The sequence below is a fragment of the Lonchura striata genome, chromosome 4 (assembly GCF_050655825.1).
Source record: "Lonchura striata isolate lonStrDom1 chromosome 4, ASM5065582v1, whole genome shotgun sequence".
Classification (NCBI taxonomy): Eukaryota; Metazoa; Chordata; class Aves; order Passeriformes; family Estrildidae; genus Lonchura; species Lonchura striata.
The window spans coordinates 14,881,910-14,897,046 of record NC_140706.1 but is presented as its reverse complement, the minus strand read 5'-3'; the positions used below and the strand labels follow the sequence as shown (position 1 = coordinate 14,897,046).

At 39.6% G+C, this 15,137-nt stretch overlaps 1 long non-coding RNA gene across 9 annotated transcripts in view; it reads left to right on the top strand.

Annotated features, from left to right (window-relative positions):
- LOC146767541 (uncharacterized) overlaps positions 1–15,137 on the top strand; it is an 89,752-nt gene that overhangs the window by 51,051 nt on the left and 23,564 nt on the right. For 4 of the 9 annotated variants that reach the window (XR_014954731.1, XR_014954728.1, XR_014954727.1 and 1 more), the window contains 2 exons: positions 10,105–10,222; positions 10,672–13,160. This is a non-coding gene — a long non-coding RNA (uncharacterized LOC146767541). The remainder of the gene's footprint in view (positions 1–10,104; positions 10,223–10,671; positions 13,161–15,137) is intronic. The other 5 variants (XR_014954729.1, XR_014954733.1, XR_014954732.1 and 2 more) reach the window with 5 other exon arrangements.

The following is a 15,137-nucleotide window of genomic DNA, read 5'->3' as shown; positions in this document are numbered from 1 at the left end:
GGGAGAAACCCTGGCAAGGGGAGGGGAAGGGTGATTAGACAGCCTAATATGTTTTTTTCCTTCAGCATTTAATTTCCTTAGGAGTACATGCCGCATTTTATGTCAGTGACAGATAATGAAGGAGTCAAAAGATAATAAGCTCGGTATTCAGAGAAGATCCCAAGAAGTGGTGTGTTACAGGGCTGTTTGGAAAGCTGAAATTCTCTGGTGATAGGAGATGGATGAGTTGGCTGAATGCCCCATGAGATTTTCCTCAATCTAAAATTAATTCTCCTTCATAATTAAAATACATTTTATATTTTTAGGAACAGCTCTGTAAGTGTTTTTTTTTTTCTTTTTCTTTTCCCTACTCCTTTTTACTGTGTATCAGAGCCAGATGCTTTAATTGCTAGTTTGCCTGACTTAGGATGAAAAAACTCCCAGAATGTTCATGGCTGTCTGTCTTAGCTACTCATTTGATCTTGTACCCATTGTATAAGTTATCATGTATTTATTTCTGCAATAGATCTTTAAGGCAGTGACCTGTAAGTATTAACTCACAGATAAGGAACTGTGACACAGTCAGAAAATACAAGTTTCCCAAGGTCCCGAGGTGGTGGGTGTGGGACTAGGATTTTGAACTCCTGCCTCTCATTTTTTGGAATGTTGTTCCTGCCGAGTAGTCTGGGGCTGATATCTGTATCAGGAGTTATGTAGGTGACACGTGGATCCATGACAATGACATGCAGTCCAGTGGATCCCCACACAATGGGCCAAATAGAGTTTTCAAAAACATGCTGCACTGGTTTGTGCCTGATCCTCCCACAGCTGTGGATAAAGCTCCCACTGGTTTCAGCTGATTCCACTTATGAAGCCCTCTGGAAAAACCCTAAAGCAAATTAATTTTTCATTCAATTTATTTATTTTTTTTTTTTTTAATGATGCTTTGGTGGAAACTCCCTCTGGGGTAAACCCAGACCAGCTCACTCCCACCTTCTTCCCATCTTTCACTCAGGCTGTTTAACTGAGAATATCCCAGTGCTGACCCCAGCCCACAGGCAGCTTCTGGTTCTGCTAAAGGCACTGCAAGTCTGGAATTGGGAACAACAAAAGCAGCAGCGTCTGACCCTAATTTAAATTAGTTACAAACTGGAAGATGGAAACATTAGTATATGCAAATTTCCTGGTGTTCCCAGACACTGGATCACTGCAAGTCATCTGAATTCCAGTTTACCCCATAGGAATACAATGAGTCAATTAACCCTTTAAATAAATCAACTAATTCCAGAGCAATCACACAGCATCTGTTTCTGCATTTTATCGGTTATATAATAAAAATCTTCCTCTTTTCTTTCTGTTTCCTATTGCATTCTGTGCTTTGGATAAATACCACCAGTGCCTGCCAAGTCACAGTTGCAGAGATCTACTGCAGAAAATGGAACCAGAGACACACACTGGGAGAAATCCTCTTTAATGCAGTGCTTCAAATTGAATGCCTGCAGTGCTACACAGAATCACAGAATGGTTTGGGTTGGAAGCAACCTTAAAAATCATCTGGTTTCATGGCAAATTTAAAACTAAAATCCACACATCATTAAAAATGAATCTGATGAGTAAGTTAAGTAGAAGAAACATCAGTAATTTATGGTGATGAACTCAGCATTTTCCCTCTCCCTTTTTGTGTTGTGTCTGTCTTTGGAAGCCTGTAGCATGTTACAAATGAAGTGCCACAGATGAGCTAGAAATAAAAAGCTAGGAGGTTTTCCAGGGAGACAGTGAATAAATATAGAACCTCCACAAATGCAAACACACATGCTCTGGACTGTTAAGAATTTTGAATCTCACAGTGTTTTATCTTCTCAGAATTTCCCAAGTGGCAAAATATATCCCCAGGAAAAGACATGACAGCAGACAAAAAGCAAAGACAAGCAGAAAATAAAATTCAAATCAGAAAGCCTACCATAATACAGTACAGAATTACTTGTTCCCTGAATGATAAAGGAAAAGTAGTAGTCATGACAATGATCAATTTTGCTCGAGAAGGTTACCAATTTAACAGTGGGTAGACATCTTACAGATATCCTGCCTGAAATAGAACAGAGGGAATGAACCAAATGATTAGATTTCAAAGTGTGAATTAGGTTATGTAGTTTTTAACAGAGTGCTTTGGAATAGGTTCCAAAAAGCATCCTTTTGTGTTGATGTTTTTTATTCTGTGTTATTTCTTCTGTGGTCTAACATGGACTAACTTTAGAATTTTGATCCTAAAGTAGTTCCCAGATCAGATATCCTGTATGTAACCCTAAAAAGGACTTTTTTAAGAAGGTCTACTAATGTTGATTATCCCTTTTATCCAGCTTTGTTCCTGTTACCTTCCTTTTATGCATGAACACTTGGCAATATATTTTCTGCTGGTAAAGGATATTATGGAGTCAGGTGTTCCTTTGGAAAAAACTTCTCGTTAAGGACTATACTCCTTCTGTTACCTTGAATACAGTAAAAATCCCTGGAATATTAATATAATGAAGCTTGAATGAAGTAATTTCTTTCTTTGAAGTTCTCAACTTTTTTTCATTAGAAGATGCCCATTTTTTATTCAGAGCCATAGTAGAGGAAGCTTTCCTAGTGTGAAAATCTCCTTTGCCTCTGTTTTAGGTAGCCATGTGCTTCAAAGTACGCTGAAATCAAACCTCAGTCTGTCTGCTTATAGTCAGTAATTTCCAGGTGAGGCTGACATTGTTTCAGCAATCACTAATAGGAAATGTTGAGGACTGGAATAGAGTCATCATTGTCCATAGTAAAAAGCAATATAATGTGTGTGGTAGGCAGTTGGAAAAGTTATACTATGGTATGAACCTGCTAGCTCTAGTGGATCCATGATTCTCAGATAGCCAGGAGATCTAGTGATTTTTATTTCCAGGCTCATGCTGAAGGTTGATGTCTCTCTTGAGTAACAGGATTAAGGGACCAATGGTGTAATATTACGGGGTCTGGAAAGTGTTCTCCTACTGGTACCTGAAAGTTACTGTTTTACTATTTTCCTGTACTATTTTACTTTTGAGTTTGCTCTGGGAGACAGTGATGACTTGGTTTCACAAGGGTGGTTTCAATGAGGAAAGAAGGTTCCATGGTCATACACCTCCTAGGCTGTGTATTTGTGTCTTCCATGCTGGTGATAGTGGAGATGTGCTGTCAGGGTCAACATTTATTCCTCAGGCATGGTCAGGTTCCTGGTTTGTAGAGGTTTACATCTGAGATTACTTTAACAAAGTTGCTATGCTGCAAGGAAGGAGAGTTTGAGAAATTTTCATTAGAATACCATTGTCTTACATCTAGTTATTGGTATAGGCCATAGGTTAGGATAATGTAAGCTCTTCAGAGGAATGTTTTGGCAAGGTTCAAAGTGGATCTTTGAGATTGGAGAGCATTGAGAATATGGCTATACACATTTTTTTTCCCTTATGTGTCTGCTAATTTCACTCACATAGGTTTAATGATCTATTAATTTTTTTTTTCTAACAGGAGATTGTTTGTAGGCTATCAATCATGATTATTATATGAAGAATTAAAGGTTCAGAGACAGATCTCTGAGAATGTTATTTAATTAAAGTTTGTTGTGACCTAAATCAGGTGACAAAGCTGAAATACTGGTTAGTCTCTGGGCATAGTAGGAGAGGTTATGATGCCACCTTGGGAAGGGGTACAGAGGCACAGGCTGGTGGCAAACACAGTGGCAAGGATGACAGCAATGTGAAGGTGAGTTAGCGGAGAGGTCACATAGTTTTGTCTACACAATTAGTAGGTGAGGCAAAATGGTACTTTTTCAAATTGGGCAAGTCAATTTGAGTTGAGTAGCAGGGTTTGAAAAACCTCTTTGATCATATTATAAAAAAGAAGCCTCAACCAATTGAAATTGTTTTGGGTAGTTTTCTACTGATCAGACTCTACAGTCTGAAGGACGTAAAATTTTATGCCTTTATAATAATTATTTTGACTTTTTAAAAAATCCTGTTCCTTTACAATGAAATTAAATTATTCTTTTATTTGTTTAGCTCTTTGCCTGAGAGTAATTGGCACTTATTAACCACAAAAAAATTAGTGAAAATCCAGAGGGTCAAACAAAGTTGTAATGTAAAGAGAAAGAGGACAGGAAGATAAGAAGTTACTTTAACACTTCAAGTGATATGATATGGAAGCGTGTAAGCTGACAGGTTCTTAGTAAAGAAATTAAAGTCCTTTTACAGACCAATCCATGATTGCTGTATCATAACTAACAGACAGAAAGAATGAAGCTGTTACAGACACACCCAAAGTTTAGTTTTGTATCAACAGGTAAGGAACAGTGCTGGTTGTATTTTCAGTTCTTGACTAGAATGATAATAACAATTATTTCTCAGGGATTGTTTTACAGAGAATTTAAAGATGTATGGTATGTGTATCATATAATTGGCATCTGTATTGCCTCAGGACTGAATCAATGTTATCCAAGACTTCAGCTACATAAACTTCCCCTCTCCTAAAAGGGAAAGTTTTCTTTGGGTGATGGTAGGCTGCAGAGTCATGATGAATTGCATAAATATCTATTTAACTATTTTGAGGTTTAATTGAATAAGAAAAACTTCATTAATTTCAAGGGTATCTTTAAAATTCTATTAATTTTGTGTTGGAGATAAAGATGAAAACAATTATGAAGAAAAATAGGTATTCCACTGATTTCTGTATCACCCTGCTACAGAGAATTGCTTTTATAGCAGTACTTTTGCTGTTTATCTCAGATGCAGATTTACTAGATATCAGAACAGAAAAAGTGGGAAGAAAAATGTCCTTGGCACAACCTTGTGCAACCTGTGTGCCCCATGTCACTGGAGGCAGTAGCTGTCACAGGCCTGCCCCTACTGCTGTCTCCTCCTTATCAAAATAGGTGGAGGAAGCACAGACTTCTGGATACACACCAGAAGGTATTTGCAAACTCTTCCTGTCTGTTAGGGAAAACAGTGGATTTTGAGAAGGCAATGAGGAAGGAATATTTGAATAGGGTATGAATATCCATTGCAGAGTACAAATGGTTCAAAGAACACCTCTGAAAATTGGTGCCAGGAAAACCCTTCTGCCACTGCCAGACATGCACTGTGACTTTCAAAGTAAGGATTTTCCTCCTTTTACATGATGTCCATCAGCCCATTCTTATTTGGTGTTGCATTTTGTACTCCATCCTGCTGGATTTCCTCACCCATGTTGGTGCTCTTGTTCTGGCCCTGTCTGCAGCTCCTTGGCTCCCATGAAGCCCAACACAGCATGCTTTGCTGTCTCTCCAGTTATCCTGACAAGCTCCACCAAAGCTGTTTAAGTGTTTAATACTGAATCCTGCAAATACCTTTTATTGGGAGTTTACAGCACCCTTTGAGCCAAGCTTGCTTATGATATCTGTATGTAGGACTTGTGTCTCTCCTAAGCATGAATACCCTGATCTCTTGTGACTTCTAAATGCAGAAATCTTTTTCCCTCACAACCCAGGATCTCACATTTAGGTCTAAAACCGACCTTGCCTGAGCTGATGGGCCTGGGCAACTCCACAAAGAGAAAGAGCAAACTTTTCTGCAGTTCTGGCATGATTGCACAAATTCAGATTGTTGCAATGCTTCAGCTCCTCGTTTCCCAGGAATAAGGAAGAGGACTAATCAAATAAATCTAAACAGATAATCACCACCATGCAAGCAGATATTGCGTGTCAACCCTTTCTCATCTACTCTATCTAATCCTCGTATTCCTACTGACATAAAATAGACACCACACTCCTCCCAGGACTGTCAGAATGGAGGAAGCATTGGGGATAAAGGTGGGAGCAGCATTTGCAAGGTTCCTCTCCTTCCCTAAGAGGTATTACCTTGCATCATTAGGGACTGAGAATTGCTACTTTAAAACGAGCTGCAACAAATTCTATCTTGATTATTGCCTCATTTTGGTTCCAAACTATCAATATCAACATATGGCTTGAACACCAGTAAAACAGAACACAAATCCATGGATGACTTCATCTGAGGTACAAATGCTAGTGAAATAGAAAAAAAAGAGATTTAGTGATTGACATATCTGGAGAACATGTATATTTTAAGGTCACTGTTTTTCCAGTAGTATCTAAACAGCAGGAATAACAGTAAATTTGACTTAACAGGGGAGACAAAAGAGGCAGGTGATTACTCTGAATGTTGATTGATATATTTTCCCCCCTCTGGCTGCTGAAGGTTACCATGCTGAATGATAGGAATTTTGAGGTCTTGGTAGTTATTTTGCTCATTTCAGTCCATGACATCCTTGACTTATGTCTCAAATCTTAAGATTTGTAGAAAATCTTCATTAGGCTTAAAGGTGTTTCAGGTCACTAGAGTCCTTGGCATAAGCACTGTGTCAGATGTCAAAGAAAAATTAAGAGAATAGTTTTGAATGTTCCATGAAACCCCTGGAAAACCAGATAAGACAATAGTCAAAGGAAGGAGGAAAAGGGAAAATGCACAACCTCTTTGTGGTGGTTACATGATAACTCATCAATAACAGCCTCCTATGTCTTCTTTGGTCCTTGACACAGTTTTTGCCCTGTGCTGTAAAATAATCCTAAAACTAACTCAGCTATAATCTTAAATCAAAGAAGAACACTTGGGGGATGTGTAGGGGGACTAATAGTTCAACAAAAAAGAGTTCTTTATAAAAAAAAAAATCCTTAACTTATGTGAAGAATCAGCATGCACATCTCCTTTGAGTCCAGAAACACCTTGTTTGGATCTGCAATTTTTTTTCCTACTTTTTCTTTTTTCTTTCTTCTTCTTTTTTTTTTTTTTTTTTACTTTTTAATGTGAAAAGTACCAGTAACTTTTTATACAAAAAACTTCTTTATGTGGACAACCTTGAAAGATGGATCTGATAATTTGGACTCAGTAACAACCTTCCTAGGTCACAGAGTATTTTTAATTAACCTGATGTTCCAGTTATATTAATTACCCTTGTAGTTCCAGGTAAAGGCAATATTCACTGCTTCCCACCTCAATTTAAAAGCAGTGATGCTTTGCACATTACACCACAGTGCTTTGGTTATTCCCATGGCTCAGGAACATATTGAAAATAATTCTGCAAACATATGTTTAAACTAGGAAGTATTTTCAGTTGAAAGACACTACGGAAGGGGAAAGTCCTCTCAGAAAAAGGAGAAAAACCCAAACCCTAAAATGAAGCATCAGTGAGCTTTACCAAAAGTTCAGCTTTACCACTGAATGCAGCTTGCTGAATGAGAATGAGCAGGGCATCCGCACTCCATCCTATGTAAAGGGTGATGTCTGTGCACACCATTTGCCTATTATTTCTAAATGGAGAGTCTGAATGCAATCTGAGACCGTCTGAGGCAAAGAGGAGAGTCAGTGGCTCAGATGACAGTCTGGCCTCAGCTAGCAGGGAGCTGCCAAGCAAGATCACTGAGAGAGCAAACCACGATGTGAAGTGAGTCCTACAGGCTTTCATAGGCCATGTACGCTCTCATTAAATAACACACTGAATTGTCCCTAAGCCAGTCCTAGAGAGTTAGTGGTGCGGTAGCCAGCCAGCACCTTGTTATAAAGTTTCTGGCACAAACTAGTAATATTTGTAACAAATTCTATGGATGTGTTAAGATATGGAATTTGGAAGCACTTGCTTAGAGGTCTCAAAAGATGATGAACTTCATTACTCTCACAACTTATGTCATGAAGACCTTTCCCAAAAAAGAATCAAGACTTGTACTCAAGAAATAAACCAGAGAATTGTATGTTTGATGCATACAATAGTGTATGCATAGTGTCTTTTTTTTTTTTCCCCCAGATAGTGGGATATCCATAAGCAGGTCATGAGTGTCTCTTATGTATATATGACAAATACTTTTCCTCTGGATTGACAATAAAAGTTTGCACTCACATGGCAAAATTCAAAGATTGTTGCTTAATAGCAATTTGTAATGTAAGTCACAGGATGGTGTTTTTCCACATATTTTCCATAATTGCATGGATAAAGAAGAAATTCTGAAACGGCTGTTTTGAGACAAAAACCAGGTTTCCTGTCAGTAGACAGATGCCTTACTGGACTCTGTGGTGTCCTTAGTGGAGCTCAAAGGCTCTATACAGTGGTAAAATCCATGCTAGGTCATGCAGCTGCATTCTAGTGTCTCACTGTCTATTTCTCAAAAGAGAAGAGAATTTTCCTGAAATGAAGACATGTTGTAAAGCATTCCCTAAGTTTCTCGGTATAGAAATTTCTTATGAGTAGGTAAGATAATTACTCTCCTGGTGTTTGGAGGCTACCATGAACATTGTAGACCACCATGAACATTGTTGTGAAAGAGCTGGGATTTGAGCTTTTGACTTTGATTTGACTGGAGGACTGCTTGGTGTCCAGCCTCATTGCAGCTTGTAAGAAAAGGCTCTACTACCCCAAAGCCATGCTTTAGGAATAATGTAGAAAATGTATCCAGAGCATCTCATGGTACCTTCTGAGGCAGTTGGAGAATTTCAGAAGGGCTCTTACAGATTTATACAAATCACTCAAGGCTCAAATAAAACACAGGGATATGTGGTGGCATTTGATAACATATCTTAAGTATGCTGATTTATGCCACAGCAAAGGCAGGCAGTTCTTTTTGTCATCCTATTAGTCAATTATGGTTAATTATTGATATGATAGAATATTATATGGCTTTTTATATCTTATGTAGTTGGAGTTTTTTGGAGTTTTTTGGTTGGTTTGGTTTTTTTTTTGGGGGGGGGGGTTTGTTTTTTTCTGTTTTGGTCTTTTTTGCTTGTTTTTTCTTTTTCTTTTTTTTTCCCCCGCTTGTAGAGGTCAGTAGATGCAATTATTTGTGTGGCTAATTCATGAGTCATTGCTTAAGAGATGAGGATGATGATTCACTTTGACAAAAGCTATTAATAGGTGCCCAGCACTATATTTTAAGGTCTTGGAAGAGTCAGTCCCCTTTCCTTTCACAAGGAAATATAATGTTGTAAGCCCTTTACTAGCTTAGCTGTTATGCCAGAAGCATATCATTCACAGGATTACCCTCTATGAACAAGTTAACATAAGAACTAAGAGAGAGTTTTAAATAAGAGCTGACTTACACAGCACATGCCGGAGGATACATGGTCTTGTGATGGTGTCTGGGAACCATCTTTCATTTTCTTTTCTTGTATAGCCTTTTTCCCCTCCCCCTGCATTGCACATGGGCTATTCATAGTCTCAGGCTGTGGTAATGTCTTCTCAGAGTATGGACAAATGCAAGTGCCTCTTCTTGCCCCTGAGGGTGGGCAAGGCTGCTTTTGGCTGCTTGTGTCAGGAGTTTCATCAGTGCTGCTGCTGAGATGATTCATTCTTTCTCCTCGTGGGATTTATGCACTTGGGATATGCTGTAAACTATACTGGCATGAAGAAGAGATCAGTCTGGAATTCTCAGACGTTGAGCAAAGTCTTTGCTGGGCCATGTAGGTCTACAATTTGGGCTCTTGTGTGCAGGGACTGGGTCCTGTGCTGGAGTGAGTGTCTGTGACTGCAGCCCACTGAGACCTGCATAAAAACTTATGCAGGAGGGGCATCTGACATTGGTCTTTTCCACCTCTGCTTTGTGAAGGCCAGGCCAACCTCAGTGTTAGCTCAGGTTCCTCAGAACCTGTCCAGCAAAGTGCTGCAACCTTCCAAGCCCAGAGCATCTCTGTGAAGCTGCCTGGGCAGAAGTGCACTCAGCAGCCAGCAGGAATGATCATTCCCCATGACATGGCACTGGGCAGAGGTCAGTGGGAGACTGAGTCCAGTTCTGTCTTTCCCAGCACAAGAAAGGTGTCAACCACACGGAACGAGCCCAAGGGAGGGGTCACCGGGGTGGTGGGGGGCTGGAGCGAGTGATCAGAAGGAGAAGCTGAGGCAGCTGGTTTATTTTAGCCTGGAGAAGGAACCACTGAAGGGAGGTCTCCTGGCTGCCTGCAGCTACCTATTGGGAAGCTGTAGGGAAGATGAATCCAGATTCTTATGAGAGATTCACAGTGAAAGGGCAAAATGCAAAGACACAGCTTGGAAGACGGGAAATTACAGTTAACTATTAAGAATTTTTTTTTTCACTGGAAGAGCAGGAAAATGTGAAGCAGACTGTCTGGAGAAGTGCTGGAGTCTCCATCCTTGAAGATGCTCAGAACTCAAGAGAACAAGTCCAGAGTAAGCAGATTTAGTGCAGCAGATCTTGCAGGTATTGGATTAGATAAACTATTCCAGTTCTTTCTACATAATTTTTTTTTGTATTTCTTTCATACATAGTAGATCAGCAATGTCTCAAGACCAGCCCTGCATTGCATAGGCAAAGGTGTGCGTCCACCACTCCTTTCCTTGTTAGAGAGCATTGAATGAGTGGGAGAGTAGATCTACCCAAAATTTCTTAATGAAAAATCCTAAACTAGCATGGAACTCTAAAAGAAAAACACCCCAGAATAAAGATAAAGTATTTTAAGTTGAACATCTTGTACAATTCTGTATAGAACTTGTTAGTCTCCGCTTATATTTCCTTTTTCTGCCCATTTTAATTACTGAACAAAACCCGAAATTCTTGCATAAAAAAGGCTACGTGATGCAGGTGTAGAAATGTAGAAATGTGAAAATATTAAAATGACTATTCTTCTTTAATTTCTGCCCCTGGTTTAGGACCATTGTGACGTAATCTGATTTAGGACTTTAAGACATTGTCTAAGCCATCCTCCGAGGCTGATTTAGAATCTTTCAGCAAATGTTCTTCTCTCTGGTAAGTTTTTGTCAGAGATCTGCATGCTAATTCTTTTCATGCCACAGTAAACTTTAGTGAAGTCAATAGCTACTCTGGCAGCAAAGTAGAAATGAAAGAGACTCTATTTTCAGAGCTCTAAAATAGTCACTGATCCATCCTTTGGAAAATACTGCTCTCAGGGGGGTCTGGTGAAGTGGTGTTGGGTTTCCAAATGGACAGAAAAACAGACAAGTGTATTCTTGAGCATTTCATGCTGACTTTCTGTGAGGTGACAAGGATGGCTTCCCTGGAGGGCTGGCTAGCTATAGGGGTGAGATTAAATAGATGACTTTACCCCTCCTAAATTACGTGCCAGAGATTGCTGCCTCTCCTGTGTCAGTGCCCGCTCACTGGAACCTCTGCTGGCATTGAGTTCTGCCTGATGTGGTAGCAAGCCCTGTCACCAGGGTCCCCTGCCACTCCAAAGTAGGGATTTAAAGGCAATCTTGAATCCGGAAGGGAAGAAGGAAGAGAGTGTAATGCTGTGCTGTTTCAGCTGCTAATTGTGCCCAGATTAGTTAATTAGATAATTAACATAAGAATGCTCTCTTTTCATATTAGAGCATCATACATTTACAATAGAGCTGTTCATAAGTAGAGTGCTATGCTGTGGGAAACACTAATTAATTTTGCAAATTTGGACCTTTAATTGCTAAAGTGCCATGCTTTCTCAATGTTTGTTTTAGAGTAATGTTAACTGATTACTGCCTGTTTGGAGAAGTATTTATTCTCTCTGCCAGTTGGACATATTCCTCTTGCTGTGCGACCAGAATCCCAGTTTATTTGCAATATTAACTGCACTGCACTTCAGAGGAGCCTGCAAGAGATGAGATTGTCTATAAGCCCAGCTGACAGACCCAATAGCTGCAAAAGCAATGCAGCACATCATTTCCAGTTAGGACACATCCCAGTCATATATCTCTGCAGCCTGCATACTTGATTATTGGAACATTCATCCTGGCTTCAAAGCAGAATCTGGAAAAACTGCAGCTGGCAGATGCAACCACCTGCTTCCTTTGCAGCAGTTCTCAGAAAACATCAATCCATGTACCAGGCACTTTGCTGGCTCCCTAATGATCTCTGAGTCAATTTTCAGGGCCTTGTGCTGAGTTCTCAGAAGCACTTATGTGAGCTGGGGAAACATCAGCAATATCTGCAGGGTCTTGATGGTCTTCTCCTCAGACTTCATCTCCTACCACCCCAAGAGGATTTGATCTATGGGCAACTCTGCAGCACCAGCACCATCCCCTTGGCTCAAGGATAATTCAACAGTTATTGAACCAGAAGGAAAGCAAATAAGACTTGCATTTGCTTGGGTAAAGGGAGACATGGGTCTTCTTCATTCTCCAAGGCTTCTTTATGTAACACATTAAAAATGTTGAGTTAGGAAACTGGAGCAGCGTTTTTCATTGTTCCTTCCCCACCTAGCTAGGATCATCAGTTGTGGCCAGTTTTCTTCTGGTGTGTATGTGGGCACAGCATTCCCACTCTTGACTACTCTTAACTATCACAAAGAAACACAAAAATCTCTAAATTATTAAAAGGTCTGAGTGTTCTCAGAAACACCTTGAGGTGAGATTTAAGACATTTAAATGTTAAGACATATTTTTTCTTCTGGCTGGCATCTGCAGTAGAACTGTAGATGCTGGTCCAAAATGCTTACCATGTAGCACAGAGGGCTTAGCTGCCTAGCTCAGGGATATTGAGACTAATCTGAACAGAAGATGTCAATGTTCAGAACTTTCTGAATCTTTTGGTGAGTGAGAGCTGACTCAACTGTGTAAGAGCCTTCCTGTGACTAATCACTGGCTGAAAAGTTTCAAGTTAGCCACTCATTCAGCAAAACTGAGTCAGCAAAACTCAGATACTGAAGTCGAATATAGGGATGAGCTCTAAAGAAATGTTTTCAACCTTTTCCACTTGTTCAGCTAATTTTTCCAGTAGCTTAACCACATTAAACAGGGGAAATAGAAAATAAAACAATAAAAATGTATGCTGAATAGATGCACGTGAAGATATTTTTAATATGAGCTTGATCATTTTGAGAAGTGAGTGCAAATATTTCCACTGTTATATTGTTGTACTTTGAACCTTAGCAGCACTTCTGGAAGAAGGGGTAACAAGAAGAAAATATGTCATTAATTGTGGGACAAAGGGTGTGAAAAAGGATCTTTAGTAGGGGAGGGGCTGTATGACAGTGGAAATTACATTATATATTTACTTGTTACTCACATTTTGCTATGTGCCTAAACTGCTCCTGTTTTCATTGCAGGCTTCAAGTTGCTGCTATCATTCATTGAGGTAACAGTACAAAGCTGCCAATTCGAAAATAGACTTTGTTCAGTAGCAGAAGAAAAAGAAAAATTCAAGGGTAAGTCTGAAGATTACAAGGACTTTGAAAATCCTACCAAAAGTGAGCCTTTTAATTTAAGTAAGAAAATAAATTAAGGTACAGATTTTGCTGTCTGCCTGCTGAGTTAGTCCTATTGATTCCAGGTAGGCCACACATTATTAGGTACCATAACAGGTTTTAGATAATTACAGTATTCATCCCTTGGGTAGTATACTTTTTAGGGTTTATGTCTTGAGTTTTATCCCCTAGATTGTTTCTAGTGCTAGCAAGTTTTGCAAGCATAGAAAGACTGGATGAAATGTTTCAAAGAAGCATCTTCAGTGCTTTATGTTGAGTGCAATTATTTGGTCTTATGTTCCTTGTTCATCTAGTAAGTTCTAATTTCTTTTTAAGCCTTTATATTTCTGAACCAACAAGGCTCACATTTGCTCTACTGAGGGACAGGATATGGAACCCAAGTACTTGTTTCATTATATTCTGAAGATATGTCTACCCCTAATAATACAGGTTTTGAATGGCTGCTTTCTTCTTACTTTTCTTTTACTCACAGTATTTTTCCTGAAGAAAAGTCCTTCACTTATTCCAGCTCAGTGTTTACTGTGATGCCCAGTAATATTTTCCAGGGATTGTTTGTAAGGATTTTGGTTTTCTGAAAACATCCTCCATAGTCTCTGGAAGCTTATGCTGGTTGTGGCAAAGTCATCTTTACCCATGGAAGTCAGAAAGCAGCAATGTGCAGAAGAGCCCTTCTGTTTGTATAGCAGTTCCAGCAGGCAGCAGATGGGGGAGGTTTCTGCAGCTGGGGGGAGTTTAGCTGGATTCCAGTGCTGCAACATCTGCAGCATTCACTGCCTGACTGCAGTAAGGCTTGAGCAGGTATCTTCTCCCCCCTGCTTTCTGCCTCTGGTTCTTGCATGTACAAATGTATGTGCACTCCCTGTTGAGACACAGCTCAGCTCTTTATGTGCAAAAGTGCCAGTCTTGTCTCTCCTGAGATTATTCATTTCCTCATGTGCATAGGCCATTTCATGGAGCAAAGGATGCTACAAGGTGCCCTGTGTGTAGTAGGAGACACTTTTTGTGTTTCTCATCAAGGCTGCCTGTGCGAGAGAAGCAGAGTCAAAGCTGCTGCTCCACCAAGGCCGTGTCTCACAGGGGAAACCTCTGCTCCTATTGATCTGCTGGGTTTGGATGTAAACTTTTTCCCCTCCACCATTTTAATACTGTTGATAGCACTAGTGTGAACTCATTTTAAACTAACAGAAAAAAAAAAAACAAACAAAAGGCTTTGCTGGTATAGCTTAACTTTTGGGGAGGAATAGACAGAAGCACAGCTCTATCAACAGGAGCTGCATCACTACAAAGAGAGTTTCCCATCTGGGAAGAATGTTTTCCACTTCTTGGTGTCAGTGAAACCTGAGTGGGAGTCCTGCAATTACTGTGGGAGTATGGGGAAAGATGTAGCCATGGAATTAATAAGATGCTAAGGTGGAAAGCATATTCTAGCAAAGGCTTGTCAGAAGTATTGATGACTGAAGGTGAAAATATAAGGCAACTCTGAGTTAATATTTTGGCAGAACATTTCTGTATAAGATGCAGGCTATTTATGGCAGCTTCTCAAGGAATTAGTGACCTTTGAAATGCTGCTGAAGTGGCAGAAGCAGCAGAGTGACATTTGTTGTTTTCTGTAGTACTGATTTGGACATGCAATGTTGACTTTATCAAGACATTCTCTTTCAATATAGTTTACTCAATCACAAGAATGCCTGGCCAACTATATATGTGTGTGTATATGTGTGTGTGTGTGTGTGTGTGTGTTTGTGTGTGTATAAAACACGACAAAGGAATACTTTGAGAAGTATTGTTTCCTAGCCAAATATTGAATATGCGTTCATTGTTAACTCTACTTTTATAATTCCAAAAATTTTGTTGACTTGAGAGGCTTTAGGTCAGATGTTGAACCAATGGAGAGATGCCCACTTTGGTACAAACATG